Source organism: Panthera pardus, unplaced genomic scaffold (assembly GCF_024362965.1).
Source record: "Panthera pardus isolate Hobbes unplaced genomic scaffold, ASM2436296v1 HiC_scaffold_7, whole genome shotgun sequence".
Taxonomy (NCBI): domain Eukaryota; kingdom Metazoa; phylum Chordata; class Mammalia; order Carnivora; family Felidae; genus Panthera; species Panthera pardus.
Window position 1 is genome coordinate 41,731,981 of NW_026527002.1, and position 16,475 is coordinate 41,748,455.

Here is a 16,475-nt window from a genome sequence, read left to right on the forward strand (position 1 = left end):
ACAGGTAATAAAAAAATGAGAACATATCACAATATGTGAGTTGTAGGGTAGATCTAAATCATCCCATGACTTTTCTAATGAGGTGTTTAAATATCAAATTAGGAAATTGGAAGAGGCCCCCCAGTACCTCTTTTCTGATATTTTAAATCTGTAAGTAATAGTGTAATTTTCTGATAGATAATAGGATTTTTAAGAACTTTAATCTTTGAATTAGCAGTTCTATTTCTATTCATCCATTCTAAGGGAAAATACAAAATTAAGAATTTTGCTTTATGCACCAATATATTTACTATAGTATTATTTAAAAAAAACCATGGAAACAATTTAAATTTCCAAAAATAGGGAATGATTAAAACAGTTATGCTAAATTTCATGTAAATATATATTGTGTAAGCAATTTTTTGTAAGAAGTTTAATGGGGAAGTGGCTTCTGCAAAGAAAAAAATCCACAAAATTATATTGACATTTTAACAATATTTATTCTTCCAATCCATGAGCATGGAATGTTTTTCCATTTCTTTGTGTCTTCTTCAATTTCCTTCATAGGCTTTCTATAGTTTTCAGCATACATCTTTGGTTAGGTTTATTCCTAGGCATTTTATGGTTCTTGATGCAATTGTAAATGGGATCAGTTTCTTTATTTCTCTTTCTGTTGCTTTATTATTGGTGTATAAAAATACAACCGATTTCTGTGCATTGATTTTATACCCTGCGCCTTTGCTGAATTCACGTATCAGTTCTAGCAGACTTTTGGTGGAATCTGTCGGGTTTTCCATTTGGAGTAACATGTTGTCTGCAAAAAGTGAAAGTTTGACTTCTTCTTTGCCAATTTTGATGCCTTTTATTTAATTTTGTTGTATGATTGCTGATGCTAGGACTCCCAACACTATGTTTAAAAACAGTGGTGAGAGTGGACATCCCTGTTGTGTTCCTGATCTCGGGGGAAAGCTCTGTTTTTCCCCATTGAGGATGCTATTAGCTGTGGGCTTTTCATAAGTAGCTTTTATGATGTTTAAGTATGTTCCTTCTATCCCAACTTTCTTGAGGGTTTTTATTAAGAAAGGATGCTGGATTTTGTCAAGTGGTTTTTCTACATCTATTGACAGGATCATATGGTTCTTATCCTTTCTTTTATTAATGTGATGTATCACATTGATTGATTTGTGAATATTGAACCAGCCCTGCAACCCAGGAATCTAAAGACCTCCCCAAACTCCACACCTGAAAAGCAAATAATTCAGTGAAGAAATGGGCAGAAAACATGAATAGACACTTCTCTAAAGAAGACATTCAGATGGCCAACAGGCACATGAAAAGATGCTCAATGTCGCTCCTCATCAGGGAAATACAAATCAAAACCACACTCAGATACCACCTCACACCAGGCAGAGTGACCAAAATGAACAAATCAGGAGACTATAGATGCTGAAGAGGATGTGGAGAAACGGGAACCTTCTTGCACTGTTGGTGGGAATGCAAACTGGTACAGCTGCTCTGGAAAACAGTGTGGAGGTTCCTCAAAAAATTAAAAATGGAAGTACTTTATGAGCCAGCAATAGCACTGCTAGGAATTTACCCAAGGGATACAGGAGTGCTGATACACACATGTATCCAGTGTTTATAGCAGCGCTTTCAACAATAGCCAAATTATGGAAAGAGCCTACATGTCCATCAACTGATGAATGGATAAAGAAGATGTGGTTTATATATAGAATGGAATACTACTTGGCAATGAGAAAGAATGAAATCATGCCATTTGCAGCAATGTGGATGGAAATGGAGGGTTTTAGCTATGTGAAATAAGTCAGTCAGAGAAACACAGATACCATATGTTTTTACTCATATGTGGATCTTGAGAAACTTAACAGAAGACCATGGGGGATGTGAAGGGGGGAGAAAAAGTTACCAACAGAGAGAGAGGGAGGCAAACCATAAGAGACTCTTAAATACAGAGAAAAAAACTGAAGGTTGATGGAGGGTGGGGGGAGAGAGGAAAGTGGATTATGGGCATTGAGGAGGGCACACTTATTGGGATGAGCACTGGGTGTTGTATGGAAGCCAACTTGACAATAAATTATATTAAGAAAATTTTTAAAAAATTAAAAAATTTAAAAAGAAAAAATATACAAAGTTATATATAAATTGTTATTTTAACTATGTAAAAGTTATTTTAAAAAGACTAGAAGAAATTAGTTAGCTGAACCTTATAAAGTTGTTGATTTTGAGCTACAGAAGTACTGTTTCACATGGTTTAACCTAATAACACATGAACATCTTTGGGAAGTGATGAAATTTTAACTGATATTCTCTTTCTGTGAATTTTATTTATAACTTCCTATTTTTACAGAAACATTTTTTATAATTATAAAGAATTTTTAATAGAAAGCAACTTGGTTATTTAAAAAGGAACTTTCTAATTTAGGCAAAATTTAAAAATAATAAATTAGATTTCCATTTTTGGCAGTATTATAAGCTAGATGTTATGAAAAGCCTTACAGTACAAAATTATCCAAGATATTATATAAAATGGAAAACTTTTCAGTGCATGCCTGAGCTGGCAAGAGAGTAAGGAAATCCTTAGCAGTCAAACATGAAGCAAAAGCATAAATCCTGGGAGAAAAGTCTATGACTGCTCTCTGGGCACCATGGATTTCTGGTGATCCAGAGATTAGATTTTAATGGCCTCATGGGGAGCAAGGAAAAAGTCTTAGTGTCCATATGATGTAGAGAATCAAATCAAGGACCTGTGTGGAGCCAAGACCCTACCTTCCCAAAAGGGCCACACCTTCAGTGAACAGTGAACTCTAGAGATAAATCCTAATTTACAAGGGAAACGTACCTATTTTGACGTCAACTCTAACTGGAAAGAAAACCAAAATTATTAGAAAAAATAGGTTTAAACGTGCTAGCAGAAGCAAGTATAAATTCTCTCTGGATGAAAGAACCTTCAACTTCATGTCTCTTAGAATTCCTTCAGGTAAAACTACATCAGATAATGGGCTCAGTAGTTAAACATCACAACATAGATGTGAACAAAGAACATGGCTGAAAATCAGCAGAAATACCCAATAGTTGAATCAAATATACAACTATTTATGATAGTCAAATGATCAAATGTGGAATAGAAAATGAACATAGGTTATAAGTTTAAAAATATATAAAAATTATTGAAAGTATGAGTAAGGTTCAGAAACTCTCAATGATGACAAGGCACTTTTGAAAAAGAAATTATAGACTTGGAAAACATAATTGAAATAAACTCAGGTTTGTTTATGTATGTATGTTGATATGTATGTATTTTTAAGTAATCGCTACACCTACCATGGGGCTTGAACTTACAATCCAGAGATCAAGAGTCACATGTCACTGACTGAGCCAGCTAGGTGACCCAACTCAGTTGGTTTTAAGAAAAGATTACATACAGCTCAAGAAAAGTACCGAACTGCAATATGAACCTATAGAAATGACCAGACACACCAGTGTAAAAGATAGGGTAATCACGAATGAGAAATCAAGAATCATGGATCATAAAATGAGAAGGTTCCAACATGTAATCAGAGTTAAAGAAGGAGAAACTAGAAAGAATGAAAAATAGATAATATTCTGAGAATAGTGAAGAATTTCCCTAAACTGATAAAAGACACAAATCCTGATTTTAGGTATCAGTAAATTCCAAGCAGGAAAAATGCAGAGACACACATACCTGGTTACATTGTAGTAAAGCTGCAGAAAAACCAAGAAAAAGAAATCTAATGAATAGTCAGAAAAGACAGATTAGCAATAAATAAATAATAATTAGATGGGAGGCAAAATCAAAAATAAAATATAGTGTTATACTATTTAAAATTTTTTTTTAACGTTTATTTATTTTTGAGACAGAGAGAGACAGAGCATGAACAGGGGAGGGGCAGAGAGAGAGGGAGACATAGAATCCGAAACAGGCTCCAGGCTCTGAGCTGTCAGCACAGAGCCCGATGTAGGGCTCGAACTCATGGACCGTGAGATCATGACATGAGCCGAAGTCGGACGCTTAACCGACCAAGCCACCCAGGCACCCCAGTGTTATACTATTTTAAAGCCTACGAGAAAATAAATATAAATCTGGAATTATATAGCTAGCAAAACTGTATTTTAAAAATGAAAGTATATAAAGACATTTTCAGACAAGGAAAAAACTGTTTACTGTCAAATATGGTATTTATGGTGTTTAGCAAGGCAAATAAAAAGGAAAAAATAAGGTGGTAAAAAGAAATAAATCTATAATCTCAATAGTAATGAACTAAACTGTTCAGTTAGAAAGTTCATTTGGCTGGATTTACAAAATCTAACTCTATGTTGTTTGTGAGAGACTTACTTACCTACAATATAAAAATATAGAAATTTAAGATGTTTGGAGAAGATATACCAGGAAAATAGTAATGAAAAATAAATTGGTGTGGTTTTGATAATATCAGACAAAATAAGGCTTTAAGATAAGATCTTCAACTTAAAATTATTAAAATTGCAGTCGTATAAAGCCAAAGAACATAAAAAGAAAGAAATGGCAAAAATAAAGGCAGAAATGAGTGAAATTAATGAAATAGGAAACAAAGAGAATCAAAAAGTTGGGTTTTTGTGAAGTGACAAATAAAATTGCTCAATGTCTGGTAAGATTTATCAAAAAAGTGAGATACAAGGCACCAAAAAAAATCTATATTAGGAATAAAAAATATATATATAACTTCAGATGCAGAAGAACCTAAAAAGATAACAGAATATTATAATTTATTTCAGAAAATTAAAAATTAGGATGAAATGTACAAATTCCTTGAAAAAAGTACTTAACAAAAAAAAGAGAAAATCTGAATAGTCTAATTGCCATAAAATAACTCAATTCCGTGGTTTAAAATCCTCTTACAAAAAGAAAGCTAAGGTTAGATGATTTTACCAAAAATTCTTCCAGATACTTTGAAACATTTAAATAATAGAGAAGTCCACATTTTTTTTCCAGCAAATAGAAAAAGAGAAGATACTCCCTAACTTTTTTAAAAAAAATTTTTAACGTTTATTTATTTTTGAGAGAGAGACAGAGCATGAACGGGGGAGGGCCAGAGAGAGAGACACACACACAGAATCTGAAACAGGCTCCAGCCTCTGAGCTGCCAGCACAGACCGCAACGTGGGGCTCGAACTCATGGACCGCGAGATCATGACCTGAGCCAAAGTCGGACACTTAACCAACTGAGCCACCCAGGTGCCCTGTCCCTAACTTGTTTTATGAGGCTATTTAATCTTATTATCAAAATTGGACAATGATGGTATGAAAAGAGCAATTACAGGACAAGCTCACTCATAAATGCAAAAATTCCAAAGGAAATAATAGGCAAATGAAATCCAGTGCAACATACATCATTACTAAGCTGGCTTCCTAGTTATAAAATCAGTTCAATATTAGAAAATCACCATATTAGTAGATTAAAAAGGAAAGTGATGCAATCCTCTTAATAGATGAAAAATAAAAGCAATAATTAAGACTCCTAACATTTATATTAAAAAATCTTAGTAAACTAGAAATAGAAAAGAACATCTTTGATCTGATAAGTGATATCTACTAAAGAACTACAGAAGACATATATTTAAATTATGAACTGTAAAAGCATTCCCTTTTAAATCAGAAACAAAACAGGAATGCTATTAGCATTTCTATTCAATAGTTTACTGCTAGTCCTAACCAGCTCAGTAAAACAAGTAAAATAAATAAGCTGTATAAAACTTGGAAAGGAAGAAATAAAACTGTCATTACTGCAGATGGTAGAATTATCCACATAGAAGATACACTGACAATTTCTTTTGAGTTAGAGAGTTTAGGGTGTTAGACATAGGTCAAGATATGAGTCAACTGCATATTGATAACCAACAAGTATAACAGGTATTTATTGATTGATTGATTGATTGTATGATTGAAAACACTGATATTTTATTACTATTGCTATTCTTTATTAATCAGCATCATGATCGTATAATGATAAAATATGTATATACTTATCAAATGATAATACACATCTATGAAAAATAATATTAGAAATAAAAAGGGTGGAAGATTCAACTATAATATTTGGAGACTTCAGTAACCTACTTTCTTTCTTTTTTTAATATAATTTATTGTCAAATTGATTTCCATACAACACCCAGTGCCCATCCCAACAAGTGCCCTCCTCCCTGCCCACCACCCTCTTTCCCCTCTCCCCCACCTCCCATCTACTCTTAGATACTGTTCATAATGGCAACAAAAATAAGGTTCTGGGAATAAATCTAATAAGAGAGGTGCAGAACCTTTGGAGAGAAAATTATGACAATCTACTGAAAAATATTACTAAGACAAAAGTTACCTCATTTTTTCATGGAAAGACTCAATATCACAAAAATATAAATTCTCTTCCCATCTCCAGACTCAGTGCAATTTCAATAAAAATTTCAGTAGAGTTTTTAACAGAACTCAACAAATGAATTTAAAAAAATATAAAGAGATGAACAAAGGACAATGAATAGCGGAGATACTCCTGAAGAAGAACAAAGTAGGAGCACTTAGCCTAGCTGATGTCAGAGATTATTACAAACCTATTGTTAATTATAGCAGCATGTTTATGGCAAAGACAGAGAAAATTAGGTCAGTGGAACAGAGAGAATAGCAGCCAACTCATGTCTGTTTGGAAGCTTCAGTCTCAAAGAGCTGGCATTGCAGCCAGGGTGGTCAGGATGGGAGGGAGGCCCTTGGGGATTGTGGGGGCAATACTTATTTCCCAAATGTTATACAATAATTTTAATATTTGACAACAAGTACGGCATGCTTGTGTGAATCATCTGGCAGCAATCCCGATTTCTTTCTTCTTACCTGTCTGATTTGGGGTAAGTGGATCTGGGGTTCTTTCATCCAGCTGAGATGACAACTGTTTATATATATATATATATTTTTTTTTTCAATATATGAAGTTTATTGTCAAGTTGGTTTCCATACAACACCCAGTGCTCATCCCAAAAGGTGCCCTCCTCAATACCCATCACCACCCTCCCCTCCCTCCCACCCCCCATCAACCCTCAGTTTGTTCTCAGTTTTTAAGAGTCTCTTATGCTTTGGCTCTCTTCCACTCTAACCTCTTTTTTTTTTCCTTCCCCTCCCCCATGGGTTTCTGTTAAGGTTCTCAGGATCCACATAAGAGTGAAACCATAGGGTATCTGTCTTTCTCTGTATGGCTTATTTCACTTAGCATAACACTCTCCAGTTCCATCCACGTTGCTACAAAGGGCCATATTTCATTCTTTCTCATTGCCACGTAGTACTCCATTGTGTATATAAACCACAAGATAACGGTTTATATTGACTATATGTTTACCACAGGAAAGGGCTCAGCTCCTTCAATAAACTTTTTCTGAATTTCAGTTCTGGGTTCAGTTTCTGTCTCTGTTTCAAGAGAGCACCTTATGCACACCTCTACTATAACACCTACTTTGCTCTATTATGATGTTCAAAATCATGGGCTGGGTAACAAAATTGGCTGGTTTCAAGCATGATCTTGGGCACACAGCTTAATCTCAGTTTTCTCATAATAAGAGAGGGATAGTAATAATAATTGTCTTCTACCTTAGAATTCTTATGAGGACTGGAAGATATGTTCAGGCAAAACATTTGGAACACCTTCTGATACTATAATAACTTAGGCATTTATATGTTTTCAAATTGTATTAAAAATCATGTATTTGTTTCTTTTCCTGGACTGCACACTCCTTAAGGTCAGAGACTGTCTTAATTATCTTCAGATGCCCATGCATGTTATGGTGCCTTGGTAGTAGCTGCCCAACAAATATTGGGCCAAACAAAAGCAAGTGCTGTTAGGAAACTGTACCATTGGAAATGGTAATTTTCTATGGTCTTTTATGGCTTTATTGATTCAATAGTTATTCATTAACCTAATTAAACATAAACAATTAAAATGAATAATTCAATTATTCATTCATAGTGCTTTAGGATAGAAGGGACATTCAGTCCAACCTTGGAGCCTTCACTTTAGGAAGGAAGTGATAATAACCACACTGGACTGAAGCCTATGAGAGCCAAGACCATCTCTATCCCCATCACTGCTTTCTTTTCAGGGCCTAGCCCACTGTTTGGCCCAATAAATGTTAGATGAAAGAATTAAGGAATGGGAATGAGGCAAGAGGAAAGGGAAGATGGTGGTGGAATACAGCATTACAGGTGGGAGAAATGGCATGCTCAATGTTTCAGAGATTGAGTTGGAGGGATATTCAGATAGTTCGGCATGATCAGAGAATAAAGTGTGAATTGGAAAAGGGGAGAGATGAAGCTGGGCAGGTAGAAGTCACATTGTGGTTCTTACATGGCACACCAAGGAATTTCAGCTTTTTCTTGAGACTAGGTACTTGAAGGCATTTAAGCAGAGGAGTCTTATAATCAGATCTGCATTTTAGGAAGCTTGCTGGTCACAGTGGGAGGAATCATTTATGAAGTGCAAAGTTGGAAGCAGAGAAATGAGCTAGGGACTGCTCAGTCATGCCTTACTTTACCCATTTGCCTTGCAGTTGTTCAACTATTGCCTTTGTATGCCTTAACTGTCTCCTAGAGAAACATCATAGTGCTTTAGAAACTTTTTCACTTTTTTCCCTTTCCCTTCCCACTTGTGTGACTCCATGTGCTTTATGTGGCATTCCATTATTTTCCTTTATTTTCAGAGTACATAGTCACTAAACTTTCCATAATTTACTCTAAGGTACTTTCCATTAATGTCCAACCCAGTGTCTTTTGTTCAGGGCATCACACACATTTTTCCAAATTTTGCTTCACTGAAGTTTAATGCCTTATTTTTTCCATTTCTGTGACTATCCTTGGACTTAATGGGAAAAATGAAGCAGCACATTCAAAGACCCATTTGGCTGCCATGCATCCCTGTTGATTTATCATCAATAGGTAAACAGAAAGTCTCCTTTTTTTTTTTTTAAATCCATGCTTGAGATCTTCCTTTTTGAAACAACTCTCAGACAAAAATTGTTCCACATGCTTTTGCAGATCCTCTTTGGAGCTATTTGTTCTATATATGTAATCTGGGTATCTTTAATCCCAGTATGCAAACAAGGAGGGCTCCAAAGCACTGGAACACTCCCCCTCCTATCAGACGTGGCCTGCACCTCTCTCCATCCACACACCTGCTGCTCCCTAAGCTAACATCCTCTAACTGCAACCTTATTTAAGAAACCCTCTGTGTGAAACGAGAGGGTGTAGAAATAGCAGGTGACTCTATTTCAGCAGTTTTGGTGGCCAGAGAAGAATTATTGCTTCCTTCACTTTGTGACTCTGGTAAGTGCCCAAGAGGTGTAGTCAAAAAATCAACACATTAGTAATCCAGCAGGACTGACTCCAGCTGTTTAACATGGCCCAGCTCAAATGTCACATCCTCGGTGATGCCTTCCCTGACCCCCTTCCTCTCCTACTCACAGTTTCACTACGCCCTTTGTGCTCTGATATACTACTACTCACTCTGATATACAAACTACTACTAATATAGCATTTATCATCCAATGTTATTTTAACTTTTTGCAAATTGCATTTGAATATGGTAGAGCAGCAAGAGAATGGATTTTCAAGGAGGACAAATCTGGGTACCCATCCAACTATCCTATACTCAGGTTTGAGGATTTGGGTGAGTAAATACCCTCTTGGAACCTCAGTTTTCTGATCTGTAAAAAAGATTAAAAAAAAAAAAAGAGCAGATAATGCATATAGCACAGAGCCTGGCCTCCAACAGGTATTTAACACATATGTTTCCTTTCTTCTCCCTTCCTGCTTAGATGTGGATCAGTTTGTCTCTCCCAATAGACCATAAAGCTCTCTAGGGAGACACCTTGACATATTAATCTTTCTAGCCCCCAGCCCTAGTACAGTGCCTAATACAGGTGTTCAATACAAGTGTGTTGGCTGTTGGATCAAAGGAATGCCATGTCAAGCCTGGGAAACCTTGGCTCAACTTATTGGCCAGCCTCCCATAACAATGCATATGGACTTCTGTTTTGGTGTGCCTCATTATTTTATCCAAGCCCTTGATTTGTGGATGATGAAGGGAGATAGGGAAACTTAATTAAGTCCATATAGTCTTTGAACTTAAGTAAATGTAGAATCCTTGTTAGAATTACTACTCTTTGGAAAGCTGTGAGTTATAAATTAAGGACCAGGTTTACTTGGTGAAAAAAAGATGGGGGCTAAATATTGGAGCCATTGGAGCTGTTTTGGGGAAGATTTTGACTATAGTTGAGGTGTGCCTCAGGAATAGTCCTGCAATACAAATATGGATTCATGACCAAGGCTTCTTGGCCTTCTTTTGTGGAAAAGCACATGCATTTGTCTGAAGAGAAAATAGTAACTTGGCAGGTACCATATTGCTTTAAAGTGGTTTCAATATCTGAATTAATATGAATTAAAGTCATGTCACCACAGTTAGCTTCAAGCCAGTGTTTTGTGTGAACTATGCCCTGTTGTACTTTCCCCATGTGTTGTGACCAAATAAGTTGATGGCAATCTCCTTGTAAGATAATAATACAGAGAAGTGATGATGACTTGTGAGTACTTTGCACTTACTGGACATCTTTTCTTTTGACCATCTTCTCTATAATGCTTGCAAGACCAGTGCCCTGTTTGGATCTCTGTAAAAATCTGGCATTTGCATCTGTGTGGTCAAGTCAGCACCCACCATGAGCCAGGCATTATTCTGGGTATTGAGGGTATGGTGGGAGGCAGGACAGAGAGTTTCTGATCTCAGGGAGCTTACAACATTTTTGTGCACCTATAAATTCCTGTATTTACTCCTATTTTTGATGTTTTGGTTTAATTTCCTCACCTTTGGTTTACCTATCCATGAATTCCATTAAGTGCATTCCAAAATGGCACATCCCATTTTGCTTTTTTGGACTTCTCTTTTTAACTTGAGGGCTTACTTAGTTTTTAAAGCTAGGATATAGTCATAAACTTTTAGAGCTAGGTGAGCTTTGAGTTCATGTAGTCTAATAACGATCCGTGGAGATGTATTGATTTATCCAGGCACTTGGCAACACTCTGGCAGGTGAAACCCAGCACTGACTCCGAAGCTCATTGTTTTTCATTTTCCATTACGCTGTGTCCATTATTTCCTATCTCATGTTTACCTCAATGCAGAATTCCTGTATTCAGCAAACATTTGTGGATTCCAACTTCATTCCAGGCTCTGCTCTGGATAGATACTGGGGAGACAAAGACATTAGAAAGGAGATCACAGTCTTCCTTCTTTGCTTATTCCTCTCACTTTAACTTACTTCAAATTGTAACAAGATTTGCTGGTTCCTCATATATCCTTATCAAATTTCTCAGTTTTTTCATTTCATATTTTTAAGCTTTAATTTTGAACTGTATTCTGATTTACACATAGTTATGTCCTCTGTTATTTCACTTCTTTTAGATATGCCATTCTACATGGTAAATAGGTAGGGGTGTGTGTGTGTGTATGTGTATATATATATGTATGTATATGTATGTATATATGTATATAAAATATGTATATTTATATATAAAATCTCCTCAGTAAGATTTTTCTTACAGATTGATCCTAAAATTTAAATTTCAAACAGTCACTTTTCTTATTTTCCAGCTAACACATGAAACTCCTTCTTAACAAGTGGTATTAAAAATACAGGTGCTGGGACCTTGACACCCCCCCCCCCCCCCCAATCAATTCGGAATATCTGGGGCTGGAGCCTAGATACTGGTATGGTTCAAAATATGATTCTAACATGCAGCTAAGGTGGAGAACCACTGATCAACAGATAAGTGTCATTTCCTTCCATAATTTTTCTATTTTCCATTTATTTTGGTAGAGTTTTATTTTATATACTAGCTCCCTACAGTTCAAAGTCATAATTGTATATATTTTACCATAGGCGAAATAATTTTCAAACTTGTGCTAAATGCACTCTATCCCATATATCTATATTCCTATATTGATATATGTAAAGAAATTTTATCTTGCTCTGAAATACTGACTTTTCTTTTCTCCTCTAGAGTTCTGTATGTGTATACTGTTTAAATCCATTTTCCAGCCTGAAGGTGCATTTTCTTCATACTTGTGCTGTTCACATCTCATTTCGTCTTTTCAGCTCTACTTCAAGTGCCCATCCCCTTTTTTTTGTCCTTTGCTGTCTCAAGTTCAGTGTCACTGTGTTCTTTCTATGGACTTGGAATTTAAGTTTCCTATCTTCTTTTTTTTTCTTCTTCCATTTCCCGGAAACTCTCCTGCTCCGTAACTTTTCTGCTATTAAAACTGATTCTTCTGAAGCTGGGATCTCAGGGTTTTGATATCCCCCGAAAAGTAGCTTTCCAGTTTTCCTCGCTATTCTCTTACTGCATGTTGCTTATTCCCAACACTTTTATATTCTCAGTATGGAAACTCAAAATACACATTCATCTCTTCTCTCCCTTTTATCTCATCCCCAATGCTTTCTGTGGTCACCTTTCAGTCCGGTGCCTAACTTCTTGGCTCTTCTTCCCTGTGTTAGACTTGGGTGACTTCTTCAGCTATTCACAAAACACATTTATCTGACTTTATCCCCACATTTAAAATTGCTGGAAAATATTTAATCCTCTTCTCCCCTCATCACAGATCTCTTCCACAATTGTATTTGTCTCATGCAAACCCTGTTACTTCCAGGGGGACGAATACATCATCCTGTCTGCTAGTTATGCTGCATAATTGCTTTTAGTCACTCTTCCATACATTAAGTAAATGAACTTGGGATCCCAAACTCCCTAGAGTCATTTCTCCATAGTTATTTCTGTAGCGCAGACCTTTTCTCTCCTTGGTATGATTTCTTGAAACAAATCCTATTTCCCTGTTGCTCTGGGAGTTACCACCAAATCTAACTGTAGGTGATTTGGATTATTGCAAATAGATGCATGGGCACATTCTGTAGTCCTGGAATGTCAGTATTGAAATATACACTATGCTTCATCTTGTCTATACTATCTTGTCCTTAATTTGGGCTTGCTTGGATTTCCCTTGATCAGCTTTTGGTTTCACAGGGTATCTTTATTTGACGCAAAATCTGTGTTGCTCTATTGATGATTGCTTCCTATGTGAAATTGGTTGGGCTGACTGCCACTGACTCCCAGCTGCACAAACTAATTCATCCCTGGAGCTTGGCATCCCTGGGCACTTACACATTGTTTTTCCTGCTCACTTTACTTGGAGCTGCCAATACACCAGTTGCCTCAGATTCCTTCTGCTTTTCCTCACTAGCATACTGTATGGTCTGACCTGGTGAAGCTGCAGTTCAATTTCACTGAGAAAAGAGGCAACCTGATGTAAGCTAAACATGGAGAGTGACCGAATAGAGACCTCCACTGCTATTTATTCAATAGCTTTTTGTTGGGCACTTGATCTAAGCCAGGTAGTTTACTAATATACACTGAAATTACAAATATGAAAAAGATTTTAGCTCTGAGCTCAGAGCTAAAGTTCAAATTAATGGAAGAGACAGGTAGGTATACCCATAATAAAGTACATCAGCAGATATACCTTAAAAATATTAGAAAAGGTATAATGATCTGGTGCCAAGAGGACAGACTTTGAGGTCCGACTGACCTGCACTTGAAATTGCACCTCACTACCCAAGAGCAGTCTGGCCTGGGGCAAGTTCCTTCATGTTTCTACCCTCCTCTTTCCTGTCTGTGAAAGGATTCTAAGTGACAGTTCTTATAAGATGCCCATGAAGATTAAGTTCTCAGCAAATACTGGTTTTAAAAATGATAATGGTATGTATGGGCTGCTGTGGGAACATAGTAGGAGGGTCAAGGAAGATTTTTGGGAAGAAGTGATAGGAGTTGAATTTTGAGGAATACATAGGTGATAGTTAAGTGAAGACAAGGAATGGAATTCTAATACAGAGGAAGCAGTACATGCCAAGGTATGGAAATATGAAATAACATAATGAATACACAAACCCTTCATATTTCATTGTGTGTGTCAGGAGCAAAATAATCCATGAACAGAAGAAGGGAAAGATGGTGACTTAGACAAAGAAAATATTAAAACTAATTTTTTAAAATTTATTTTTTATTAAAGTTTTTAAAACATTTATTTTGAGAGAGAGACAGAGAGACAGAGGCAGAGACAGGCAGAGAGAGAGGGAGACACAGAATCTGAAGCAGATCCAGGCTCTGAGCCGTCAGCACAGAGCCTGATGTGGGGCTTGAACCCACAGACTGCAAGATCATGACCTGAGCTGAAGTTGGACACTTAACTGACTGAGCCACCCAGGCACCCCTGAAAACTCATTTCAACTGAAGAAATTCTGCAACAGAAACCATGTGTCAGTTTTCTCCATTTCTGTATGCAACTTAAACTTTCAAAGATGCCTAAGAAAAGTGAGATGGAAAGGACCTAAGAAAAGTGAGATGAAAAAAAAAGAGGTGGCAGAAATGATGGCATACTGACACCCAATTAGAAACATGTCATTAAAAAAAAAAAAAGATCTTGGTGTCTAGGTCAAATAATCAGAAACTTCCATCCTATACATTTCCTCCAGACCCATGACCCCCAGAGCTCATCTCCTCCTACCACATTAAACTTTTAGCCAGTCCCTCTCCCTGCTTTTTGTTATCGGACACATAAGTATGTAGCTGAAGATCTTAATGAAAGAGCAGAGCCACTTGGTGCTATGACACCTGAGCCCAGCAGCTGTGTGTGAATGACCTGCAGACACAAAAGCAATACTCCTTGTCCAAGCAACTTAGACATGGCTGCTGTGTGTCCTGTAGACACCCAGAGCTGAATTTGTGCAGTCGTTGCCAGAAAAGCACACCACACCCACATGTCAAAACAAACATGATATCCAGGGGAGGAAAATCAAGGTTTCAAGTTGTTTCTTTTCTTCTCTCTCCAAATCCCAAGAATCCAGTGAGTTTTAATAACGCTTCTAAAATGTCAGGAGAAAAAAAATCTTACTTAAAAAAAAGTTGGAGCAACCAAGGGGGTCTTTTGTAGAGTCTAGTTTCACTCCAGGCCCCTCAGGGATGGTAAGGGTGCAGGTGTGCCTTGCTTTAAGAAAATGCAGTGGTGGGGGTGGGGGGAAACATCGGATAGAGACTTGAGGAGGTGATTATTCATATTGTAATACAGGTTTTTAATTTTATTTGAATCAGAGTTTTGCTCTGAAACAGCAGTCCCCATTTTGTGAATCAGTTTAGATTGCTAATTTGGTAGAGTTGAGAAGAGAGTGTTGAGAAATTTAGTGTTCAAGGATTAAATGATTATTTTTATTTATGGAAGATATATCAAAAACAAAGACTAAGCATTTATGAAATGCTGAGAGTCACTGAGAAGGGAAATTGTATTTATTATGTGTAAGGCACTTTACATATGTGATAGGGATAAAATTTATTAAGTTTACTTTCCTCTTCCCTTTTCTCTGGCTCTTGGTCTATGCAGCTCCCCTCTTCCTCTTCCCTGTAAGGAGAGATCTGAATTTGTGGCCATGTTCTTATGATTTTAAAATATAGAATCAGAAAAAAATACAGAATCAGGAGAGTGGGTAGAGAAAGACAAGACTGGATAGTTGAGGAAGAAAGAGGGGAAGAGGCTGAGAAAATAAGAGTTGGTACAGACTATAGTGTTGAGAACTTGGCAAAAGTGTAGACTAGTAAGGGACTTGGATGGACATTCCAGAGATGCTGTGGGCTGTGAGAAATGAATTTTAAGAATTCAGACTTTATGAGTTCAATTTCCTTTGTGTTCTTCAAGAGGTGCAAAGAATGATTGAAATTTTTTTCAAATTGCTTTTGAATCCTGGGCTGTGCTATTTTGAATGTGGAAATCCATTGACACTGTGCAGTAGGAGGCTCTGATACTTGTTTGATCTCATTCAATCGTATAATAACTATACAGTGTGGGCATTTAGTTTTCATTATATATATAAGAAGCTGAGTTACAGAGAATTTCAGGGACATGCTAATAAATGGGAGAGCTTTGATTTAAAAATAGGCCTGCTTTGGGGTGCCTGGGTGGCTCAGTCGGTTAAGCGTCCGACTTTGGCTCAGGTCATGATCTCACGGTTCATGGGTTCGAGCCCCACATTGGGCTCTGTGCTAATGGCTCAGAGCCGGGAGCCTGCTTTAGATTCTGTGTCTCCCTCTCTCCCTGCCCCTACCCTGCTCACACTCTGTCTCTCTCTCTCTCTAAAAAATAAATGAACTTTAAAAAAAATTTTTTTAAATGAAAAAATATAAATTGGCCTGCTTCTGATATAAAAAAAAGATAAGAGATAATAGGTATTGGCAAGGTTGTGAAGAAAAGGGAACCCTTGTACACTGTGGGTGGGAGTGTAAATTGGTACACACATTATGGAAAATGGTGAGGTTTCCCAAAAACATTAAAAATTGAACTTCCATATAATTGAACTAATCCATA